The sequence below is a fragment of the Gnatocerus cornutus genome, chromosome 5 (genome assembly GCF_029298725.1).
Source record: "Gnatocerus cornutus isolate USDA-ARS CGAHR chromosome 5, icGnaCorn1.1, whole genome shotgun sequence".
In the NCBI taxonomy this organism is placed as follows: Eukaryota; Metazoa; Arthropoda; class Insecta; order Coleoptera; family Tenebrionidae; genus Gnatocerus; species Gnatocerus cornutus.
The window spans coordinates 10083621-10095647 of NC_142237.1; the positions used below are offsets into that span (position 1 = coordinate 10083621).

The 12027-nt window shown below is 34.7% G+C and overlaps 1 protein-coding gene and 1 long non-coding RNA gene across 3 annotated transcripts in view; one reads left to right on the plus strand and one right to left on the minus strand.

Annotated features, from left to right (window-relative positions):
* LOC148174309 (uncharacterized) overlaps positions 1-12027 on the plus strand; it is a 47780-nt gene that overhangs the window by 21016 nt on the left and 14737 nt on the right. The window lies entirely within an intron of this gene.
* On the minus strand, positions 5576-6331 carry LOC148174310 (uncharacterized). The gene is made up of 3 exons (XR_015770192.1): positions 6245-6331; positions 5693-6194; positions 5576-5642 (listed from the first exon to the last, which is right to left on the minus strand). It is a non-coding gene; the product is annotated as an uncharacterized LOC148174310 (long non-coding RNA).

Genomic DNA, 12027 nt, shown 5'->3' on the forward strand with positions numbered 1-12027 from the left:
ATTCCCACAAGCATAATACATTATAATTAACAATGGAAGAAAATTTAGATCCAAATAACAATGAAGCAGACAATTTTCTCACTATCTATTCTATTCATTTTTTCTTTTTCTGTTCTCTCTTGTTTTCCAAACTTCCCTCATTCATCGTTCATCGTCATTCATAAGTAACTTGTCCTCAGAAGAAATCTACCCATTCGGACATTTTTAGTTATCTAGAATCTAAAATTGCTCTGACTTAATAAAATGCTAAAAATAAATAGGTAGTATATTTCTATGTACGAATTTACATAATAATTATGCATTTCTTATAACAATATGAACTTCCTGTCATTACCCAACTGCAAATTAATAGAACGTTGTCGTGATAAGTATGGTAAATCCACGGCACTGATTTTGATTATAACAATACCGATCGTTTTGCAATCAATTCATTTTTCCGTTCGTCTACAACAATAACAAAATACCCATAACGCCATACAATCCTGAAAATTCACTACCGGCATCCTTTCAGTTGGTGTATGCTGTTATTATAATAAGAAAACTTCTCAAAGAAGTAAGAAATTAATTATCAACTAAAGATATACGAGTTCAGACGGAAGTCATAAACAAATTTTTAACAACTATAACACTCATCATTCTGACAATAACAACGCCTGATATTATAAACAGCAATTTTCATGCTATAAACAACAGTTAGTAGTGAACAAACATGCATCATTGGTCTCTTGAGAAAAATTCGACTGATGGAAAGTGGCACGTAATAACGTTATAGGTCATTTTTATGCGCCTTTTTATAGGATTATGCAACTGTTAATGTGTTATTAATTGGGTAAAATGTCGGTCTTTTTGTTCTTTAAGCGAGATTGTTAATACTATGCTAAGTTGATTTGGATTTTATTTATCTCTGTTGCTCGTAAAGACCAACTACAGATTACAGTTAAATTTTATGCTTGAACTATTTGGAGCATTAACGATAAGTGTATTCGTGTAGTCTCGATGCTCAAAGATTGCAATCAAGGTAAAGACCTTAATTCTAATTGTCATAACCTGGTTTGAAAATGCAAGTAAAGTAAAAGAACAGCCAATTACGACACCTGTGGAGTAGAAACGAACGGCCAAATTTCAGGTTTCACGACAGGAATGTTAAATATTAATTTAATTAATCCCGTGGATTTTCGGCCTGATTGGTACCTCTTGATAAAACAAATTTTAATATTAAACTAGCCCGTCTTGATTAATAGCACTCGCTTGTTTTTTAAGTATACTTATCTTTTTTTCTTTTTTTTTTTTTTTAATATCGCTTGGTTCGTCTATTTCTTGATTAAGACAGTCGGGGGAATAAGCGCATGATTTGTCTATTTGTGAATTAAGACAGTCGGGGGGAAAACATGATTCATCCATTTGTTAATTAAGACAGTCGGGATAATAAGCGCATAATCCGTCTATTTGTTAATTAAGACAGTCGGGATAATAAGCGCATGATCAGTCTTACTGTTAATTAAAACAGTCGGGATAATAAGTGCATGATCTGTCTATTTGTTAATTAAGACAGTCGGGGTAATAAGCGCATGATCAGTCTTACTGTTAATTAAGACAGTCGGGATAATAAGCGCATGATCCGTCTATTTGCTTATTAAGACAGTCGGGGTAATAAGCGCATGATCCATCTATTTGTTAATTAAAAGAGTCGGGGAAATAAGCGCATGATCCATCTATTTGTTAATTAAAAGAATCGGGGAAATAAGCGCATGATCTGTCTATTTGTTAATTAAGACAGTCGGGGAAATAAGCGCATGATCTGTCTATTTGTTAATGACCGTTGGGGGAATAAGTACATGATCTCTCCATTTGTTAATAAAAAGAATCGGGGTAATAAGCGCAAGATCTGTCTATTTGTTAATTAAGACAGTCGGAGGAATAAGTACATGATCCGTCTATTTGTTAATTAATACAGTCGGGATAATAAGCGCATGATCCGTCTATTTGTTAATTAAAACAGTCGGGATAATAAGTGCATAATCTGTCTATTTGTTAATTAAGACAGTCGGGGAAATAAGCGCATGATCCGTCTATTTGCTAATTACGACAGTCGGGATAATAAGCGCATGATCCGTCTATTTGTTAATTAAGACAGTCGGGATAATAAGCGCATGATCAGTCTTACTGTTAATTAAGACAGTCGGGATAATAAGTGCATGATCTGTCTATTTGTTAATTAAGACAGTCGGGGTAATAAGCGCATGATCTGTCTATTTGTTAATGACCGTTGGGGGAATAAGTACATGATCTCTCTATTTGTTAATAAAAAGAGTCGGGGTAATAAGCGCAAGATCTGTCTATTTGTTAATTAAGACAGTCGGAGGAATAAGTACATGATCCGTCTATTTGTTAATTAATACAGTCGGGGGAATAAGTACATGATCCGTCTAATTGTTAATTAAGAGAGTCGGGGTAATAAGCGCATGATGCATCTATTTAATTTTATGTTTAATTTATGTTTTTGTTTTTTTATTTCCATTATTTTTTTGTGCATAATTTGTCGATTTGAAAATAAAAAAAACAGTCGGGGTAATAAGTGCATGATCAGTCCATTTGTTAATTAAGACAGTCGGGGGAATAGAGATGTAGAAATTTTATTTTCACGTGGTTTAATTTAAAAATGAAAAAAAAATTGTAATTCTTATTGTTTTCTTTAGAATTCAACCTGCCCCACCTTCCCCTATTAAAATTCAAATTAAATTTTTATTTCGTTTTTATTTGCATGGTATGGAGTTATAAAATTAAAAAATTAAAGTCTCAGCTTTGTAACTTATTGAAAGACATTTTTCTCCACCTTCCCCTACATATTCTAAAATTGATTATTTACTCCTTATTTGCCTGTTGTCGTAGTAAAAATTACCAATTAATATTTAGTTTATTATTTATTTGTTCAAAATCCATTAGGACCTACCTTTCCCTATATCGCTCAAAGATTACTTACTTTTGCTTGTTTGTAAGTTTTTATTTTAAAGAAACTAAGATTCAAAATTTTTATTCCAACACGTCTTTAATTTTGGATTTTCCAATTTTACCCACTCTCCCATACCAAATTTTTCAATTTGTGGAAAATGATCAACCCTCCTTTGCAACTGTTTTAAAGTCAAAGAAAATTTTGATTGTTGATTCCCACATGTCTTTTGGAGTTTAAATTTTTACCCACCTTTCCATACCTAACATTTAAATTTGCCAAAAATGTCCGACTTTCCCTGACTATTGTTTCAAAGGCAAAGAAAAAAGTTTTGAATTTTTATTCCTACATGTCTTTAATTTTGGAGTTTTCCTTTTTGTCCACCTTCCCATACCTAATTGTTTTATATACCAAAAATGCTCTACTTTCCCCTACTATTGTTTTAGAATAAAAGGAAAAACGCGTTTAAATTATATTCCTGCATGTCTTTAATTTTAGAGTTTTCACTTTTATCCACCTTTCCATACCTAATTTTTCAATTTACCGAAATTGCCCTACTTTTTCCTACTATTTGCTTTGAAGTAAAATAAAAAAATTTCGAATTTTTGTTTCCACGTCTTTAATTTGAAATTTTCTATTTTTATTTACCCACCTTTCCATACCTATTTTTTTAATTCATCGTAACTGTCTTGCTTTTCCCTGCTATTTATTAAATTGGTCTCATGTTCAATTTTTCTTAATTTATAATTTAAAAAGAAAAAAGTGTTAAATCGTACCGTTTTTTATATTTTGGAGAATGCAGTCCTCTCCTAGCAAAATTCAAATTGGACTTTAACTGTGAATTAACCAATACATAACAATAATGTAAAGAAAAAAAGAAAAAAAGAAGGTCCAACCGATGTCATTTATCTGTAAATCCAATTTGTCCTACCTTCCCCTATATCTGAGTTTACCTACTGTCGTCTACCGACGAAATGATGACAGTTGAAAGTTGACATGGGGAGGTGGGGAAATTCGAATTAAAAAGAAACGGTTTTCCTATTTTCTAACATATATTTAATCCCAGTAGGCAGAGATGGGGGCTGTCTCAAGTCATTATTAAACAAAAAAGTAAGTTTGTAAGGCAACCCCCATCTTTCCAATAATGAAACAATTTGAATAGTACCTTGAAACATTGAAGAACTTAAAAACCTGCTACTTCCATAGCTTCAGTTCCTCGTTTTGTCATTCCAGTTTTTATTGGGGCTCCTCAATTGGACCCTTGGCCTTAATTTTCTTGCACTGCATAGTCCTTGACGCTCCTCTAAGAAACTGCCCGATGGTTGCCCCTCCAATGTTGATTTCTTTATAGAAGCTCGTGTTGTTCTTTCAATTTTCTACAAAATGGCGTCGTTACTATTTGCATGGAACTTGAGTGATAATAAATACCTTGGATATAAGACAGTCTCATGCAAAAGGGCCCCCTTGTTTACTCTGCAGAGTCTTGTTCCTGCATTCTTGTAACTATCATGACATAACCTCACTTTTTGTTGACTCTCCTTGACTGCCAGTGAAAGAATTTAATGGGGAACTTATCGGTTGTCTTCTTGAAATGCTTGAAAAGCAGTCGGCGCACAAATCCAACGAAACTTCGATCGATATCGATTTATTTAACAGAGTTACCAACTTACTCAGGCTAACTTCAGAGGGGATTTTGTAGTTTTTAATAATCTTTCTCCATGAATCAAACATTCACAATTGAAGGGAGGTTTTCTGCCGTCGGCGTAAACAGCGATGGTAGTCTTCCAAAGCCCCATTTTCCTCCAAATAAATCCAATTTTCTCGAGCAAACGTCACTGGCGCGTCGACGATGGGAACTGTCAAATTTAGAACCTCCTTGATTTTGATGAAATTTTTCAAAACATTTTCTCATTTTTTACCGAAATGCTGGGTCTCGCACCACATTGACGGGCATCGATGGTTTTGTAATTTTTCTCTGCATTCTCCTATACCATTCTTGTATCTTGAAAAACTCCAGAAGTCCCAAAACAAATAATGCACAAAAGTCCGAGCGCAGATTGAATTAATTTAGTGCGACCTCTCGCTTCATCAAGACCATGAAAAAAATTATTCCTTTTTCAGGCAATGCATCTGTTCCAAACCATCTAAAAAGGGGCCTTGATGATGTTTTTGATTGTAAAGAGCTCAAATTTACCTCTAATCTATAAACTTGAACGCATTTTTTGCTCAATTACGGTAGGATCATCGTTGTCTCAAAATTCACTTGTCTCGATGAATCAAACACTCCCAGACGAAGGGGGCTATCTCTCGTAGACGCAAGCAGCAACAGTGGGCCCTCAGCGCCCCATTTTCTTGAAAATAAATCCAATTTTCTGGAAGAAACGTCACTCTTGCGTCGACGATGAGAACTGTCAAATTTAGAACCTCCTTGATTTTGACGAAAGTCTCGGAAAGTTTTTCGCATTTTTTACCAAAATGCTGGGTCTCTTACCTGATTGATTGGTATCGATCGTTTTGTAATTTTTCCCTCTATCCACCTGTACCACTTGCGTACGTTAAAAAGTTCCAGAAGTCCCAAAACAAATAATGCACAAAAGTCCGAGCGCAGATTGAATTAATTCAGCGCGACTCTTGCTTCATCATGACCATGAAAAAAATTATTTCTTTTTCACGCACTGCATCTGTTCTAAACCATCTAAAAAGGGGCCTTGATGATGTTTTTCATTAGAAATAACTCGAATTTACCTTTAATCCATAGATTTGAACGCATTTTTTGCTCGATTGCGGTAGAATCATCGTTGTCTCAAAATTCACTTGTCTCCATGAATCAAACACTCCCAGACGAAGGGGGCTATCTCTCGTAGACGCAAGCAGCAACAGTGGGCCCTCAGCGCCCCATTTTCTTGAAAATAAATCCAATTTTCTGGAAGAAACGTCACTCTTGCGTCGACGTTGAGAACTGTCAAATTTAGAACCTCCTTGATTTTGATGAAATTTTTCAAAACGTTTTCGCATTTTTTACCAAAATGCTGGGTCTCGTACCTGATTGATGGGCATCGATCGTTTTGTAATTTTTTCCTCTTTCCACCAATACCACTTGTGTACCTCGAAAAGCTCCAGAAGTTCCAAAACAAATAATGTACAAAAGTCCGAGCGCAGTTTGAATTAATTCAGTGCGACCTCTCGCTTCATCATGACCATGAAAAAAATTATTCTTTTTTCAGGCACTGCATCTGCTCCAAACCATCTAAAAAGGGGCCTTGATGATGTTTTTTATTGTAAAGAGCTCGAATTTACCTCTAATCCACAGAATTGAACGCATTTTTCGCTCGAGCATAGTGGGATCGTCGTTTACACAAAATTCACTTGTCTCGATGAATCAAACACTTCCAGTCGATGGGGGCTTTCTCTCGTAGACGCAAGCAGCAACAGTAGCCTCTCCAAAGCCCCATTTTCTTGGAAATAAATCCAATTTTCTGGAAGAAAAGTCACTCTCGCGTCGACGATGAGAACTGTCAAATTTAGAACCTCCTTGATTTTGATGAAATTTTTCAAAACATTTTCGCATTTTTTACCAAAATGCTGGGTCTCGTACCTGATTGATGGGCATCGATTGTTTTGTAATTTTTTCCTCTTTCCACCAATACCACTTGTGTACTTCGAAAAGCTCCAGAAGTTCCAAAACAAATAATGCACAAAAGTCCGAGCGCAGATTGAATTAATTCAGCGCGACCTCTCGCATCATCATGACCATGAAAAAATTTATTTCTTTTTCACGCACTGGATCTGCTCAAAACCATCTAAAAAGGGGCCTTGATGATGTTTTCCATTAGAAATAACTCCAATTTACCTTTAATCCATAGATTTGAACGCATTTTTCGCTCGAGCACGGTAGGATCGTTATTCACTCAAAATTCACTTGTCTCGATGATTTCGATGAATCAAACACTCACAACTGATGAGGGGCTTTCTGGCGTCAACGTAGACAGCGATAGTGGGCCCCCAGAGCCCCAATTTCTTCAAATAAAAGGCAATTTTCTCGAACAAACTTTACTCTCGCGTCGATGAGAACTGTCAAATTTAGAACCTCCTTGATTTTACCAAAAATCAAAAAAACTCTTTCGCAATTTTTACCAATATTCTGGGTCTTGTCCCAGATTGATGGGTATCGATCGTTTTGTAATTTTTTTCTCTATCCATCAATACCACTTTTGTACCTCAAAAATGTTCAGAAACCCCAAAAGCAATGATGTGCAAAAAGTCCGAGCGCAGTTTGAATAATTACATGCGACGTCAAAGCTTCGACATGATGATGGAAAAGTGCAGAATCTACCCATTTAACGAATTTTAAACCCAGATGTGGGTACAAAAACACATTCTAAACTCTTCAGAGAATGTTCGGTCAACACTTGCAGTAGTGGAAAAGCTTTAACGTTTGAGAAAAATGGAAAAATATTTACACCTGTCATTTGAAAATTTCAGTGACATTTCATGATTTTATGATTTTGCTTCACGTTAACAAAATCGACGGGGTCGACGTAAAGTCGGATCGGAAAAAAATTAATAACGCAGCCCCAAAGACATGTAAAAATACGAAAAATATCCTATAAGATGTAAAACGATATCCTCTATCCAAAAAAACACACTCCAACCACCTCAAACTCACACCTTTCAAGGAGTAGCAACCCCCAACGAAAACTCGGAACTCTCAACTATCCAAGTGAGAGGGCGAGTACACGTTTTAGTAAGTATTAATGTAGTAAATTTTTTCTTCACCTTGAAAAAGAAAATTTCTAAAATTGTTCTCTTTGGTGCTATAATTTTAGAATTTGGCAGAACTAATAATAAAGTCAAAAATAGCAATCTCTTCAAAATTTGTTAGGATAGTGCCAAAATTACCTGAATTACAAATTTTAATATAAAGTGTCGAACATTTTTTCTTCGCATTAAAAAAGAAAACTTCTAAAATTTGTCTGTTTTGTGCTATAATTTTAAAATTTGGCAGAGCTAATAAGAAAGTTAAAAATATCAATCGTCATAACCTGATTTGAAGCAAACTAAACAACCGCCAATTACGACACCTGTGGAGTCTAAATTAACGGCCAAATTTCAGGTTTCTCGACAGGAATATTAAAAATTTAATTTAATTAATCCCGTGAATTTTCGGCCTGATTGGTACCTCTTGATAAAAATTGTTTGACCGTAGAATCGTTTTTACATTCCTGAATAGAAATGCATTCCTTGGCTTCGGTGTTACTCCCAAAATTAAATAATTTAAATAATTATCAGTGAAAGTGATCGCCTAAATATGTACTTACTTGTACTTGCTTGTGTTAATGATGTAATAAAGGACTAATTGAATTTTTCATAGTTTATACTCACTTTCTAATATCACGGAATTTTAATTTGATTAATAAGTCATTTGCATGTAAGCTGCTCAAATATGAATAGGGATATTGGTTTAATATAGCCGCTTTTAAAAGTTTTAATTTCTTCCAAATTTTGGTTTCTATTGGGGACATACATAAGACTTATTTAAACATTCCCAGCAGTTTTTCCTTGAGAGTATGAGCTTAAAACTGACTTTGCAAGAAATACTTTTATTTTTACAATTTGAAGTCATATCGACGGAGAAGAGAATTTAATAACCCACAACCATCCGATAATGCAATTCTTGATATTCACGTGCAGATACCAGTTATTGTAATCGCGATAATATCTCATTCCGTTGTGTGAAATCCTTTCCTGTGTTCACCACCTCCTTGACCAATATATCAGAAGTGTAAAAGAAATAACCACTAATAGGAAACAACGTTTTATTGAAATAATGGTAATTTATGTCGAAGTGACTAAAAAAGCTTCCAGTTTTAGCATATTTATCAATGTTAGATACGTAGAGTGACTCATTGCTTTTCAATGCCATTGAAGCAATTGTAAGCGCGGACACTTACATGTTATTAATTTTTTCCAGCCAGTAATTGTTTATTAAACATATCAAAATATCGAGTTATGTAAGTGTATTTATAAACCACAAAAGAACCATGAAGGGGCTCCAAACAATGGTTCAAAATTTAAACAGGATCTTGCAGCCACTTTCAATGATCCAGATAAATTGGTCGTTTTCAAATCAACGAGTTGTTTTCGACTGGCCAAATATAGAAAGAGTCAACCAGACACTCCTACACTAAATTAAGTCCATGAACCGCAGAACTGGATCTGCAGATTTTCCAGATTCACTCTTCGTCCTTTTTTTCAATTAGCAGTTCAAAGCCGTTCTCTCACCCTTCCACGTAATTATTAATCCGTGTTCGATAATAATGTGCACGAGTGCTGTTACCATATAATGGCGTATATACCAGCTGTTGTCAGATTTTAATCTAATGGTAGGTGTGTGGGTGAATGAACGTTCATGGCCTTGTACATCCTTCGAGCGACCATCAGCAATTCGCGTTGACTTCCACTTGGTATTTGCATGCAGAATTTGTTCCATCTTGATACGATCGCAAAATTCCCAAAACAAACAAAAAAGGATGTCGAAAGGATTAGTCAGGGGACCTCCTCTTGTCTCAGATACTTCAGTGCTTAATCATAACGGGGACATGTAAAATCCGCGGATTCTTTTCCGAGATTGTGCATGATGTAACGGTAGAGAAATTTTCGGTTTACCACGGTCATCCATGTCTGTTGACTATTTCATACACAATTGAATTTACGCGACCACGGACTGGGTGTTCCCATTCTATGTGATGTTTTTTCAATTTCTCGTTTCGATGCAAATATCCTAAGTGCATTACAGTAATTGCTCGCTTTTTATACCCGTTAACGTGGGATTGGGGTTTCAATAACGTTCCACATCCACAATTCACACATGCATGTGCCGAAATTCTCTCAATGACAACTCAGTTCGCGGAAATTCGAAAAATTACCCACTTTCTAATTATTTGTGGTCGGCGATAAACGGAGGTGCAAACAGAGAAAACCATCGATGAATTTTTCTCTTGGGCGAACTCGTACTTTATTTGATCTTTGTTTATCGTCTTGCAGTGAAACTCGCACGATGATTTGCCATTCTTTTGCTAGTGTTCGTGACGAAGTACCAAATGATTAAAAACCAATCGGCATGCGCTTGGAATTAATAAAATTTAACGACGCCATTTTGCAAGAACTGGAAGGATGAAGATTGAATTTTAAACAAAGAATTGTAATTAACTATTTAACTGCCAGAGGTATGACAAAGCCGTAATCCGTGCGGTAATGCAAGTGAAATAGAAATTTAATCGCATTTCACGGGAATTAGCAAAAAACTCTCAGCGGTTAGAAATTGCTGATGATAATGAGACAAGTGCGAAAAATTGCTCACCGATATCATCAGTAAATTTAAATTATAGTTGCCATTTATTACGTCATAAGAGGATGCGATGTTTTATATACAGAGTGTCCAATGTAAAGTGAAAAAATGGCTTTCCACATTCTTTTTAAAGATTGACCCTGGAATAACCTAAATAGCTCTCTGGTTTTGAGTTTGTTATGATTTTTTTACATAAAAAAATATTTGAGAGATGGGTTTCAAATTTTAGTCATTTTTTCTTATTTTTTTACTCTGTGTATGTGTATCAGTGTTTCCCAACAGACATTGAAAACTGTTTAGATATTATTTAGGTCTGATATGATATCTACATTTCAAAACGTAGCTTTGAGTAATATCGACTTGCATGACTGGAAATGGAATTGTTTTTCATTTGGATAAGTACAAGTTCAACGTGTTAAACTTCAAGGCTAGTTTTTTCTTTGGGTACACACTAAACAATATTTAAACATTTTCAGTGTGTTGACAACGGCCCACAAAAACTGTAGAAACATAAAAGATCTATTTATCTTACAGTCATATTGAATTAGGCAATTAAGCAAAAGCAAATATTGCCCTGGCCTTATGATAACGTATTGTTGAAAACAAAGTGTTTTCCACAAAAAATTGTCTTTGGTATTTGGTCAGAAAAAGTGACATCGTTTCGGAGATCCTCCTGTTCTTTTATACTCGATAAGTAAGGCGTATAGCACAAGTAGGACATTTGAGGATGTCAATAATGATAATGAAATGATAATCCGTCGAGAGAAAACTTTCCATACATTAATACTTAACCTATTATATTATCTTTTGATAAGTCAATAAATGGAGGTAATGTTAATTCGTCATCGTTGTTATGTTGCTCATAATTGATAAATACAAGTTTGTAACAATTTAGGTATCAAAATGCGAACCCTCTTCACTTGCACTACTTGCCCAATTATGGTATTATCTCTGATAATCCGGTCAGATTTTAATAAGTTTTAGTTCACGTTTGATAATAATAAATAAGATCTCTTATCTATATCCAAGTTCGGGTTTAATTAACAAGCTTTAAACCTCAACTTTGAATATCATATTTTGCACTTTTTAGGAAAAATAGAAAGGAAAGATGTGTAAAAAGTGCGTTTAAAATGTAGTGTAAATAAATTTGAATGAACAAGACTAACCCAAGCGTGAAACCACACATTTCTGGTACCAGCAGATATTATATGACAGAACAATTAATTTGTGTTACAAAGAAATGGTCCATTTTGTTGTAAAGTTTTGCATATTCTTGTTTATAAGAAAAATTTAGATCGTCCCAGCAATACCGGTTTGTCTTTTCAGAGAATTTATTTATGCTACCAAAAATGAAGAACAAGAAAATACGAAAGATTAGAACTGACAAAACAAAATACTTGTTATGAGGCCTGCGACTTCTTCAGCTAAGAAACTGATATTTTTCTCTAAATACTGAGTGTCCTATAGTTATTACGCATTAGGAAGTATACTAGCAATATTGAACAAAAAAAGTCGATAAACGTTATCAAGTTATTTTTGCAAAGCCTTGGAAAATATCCGCACAACGCTTAATTAACTGTTTCAGCGTAGTTAACAAAAGTGCATTGTCAAATGTGGTATAAATTAGAAGGTACAGTTAACTAGACGCATGTCAACTGATTAATGACAATGTGCAGAGTTAATCGCCAACCTAAATTAAATATTTATGATGTTCACAGAGCTACAGGTTTCC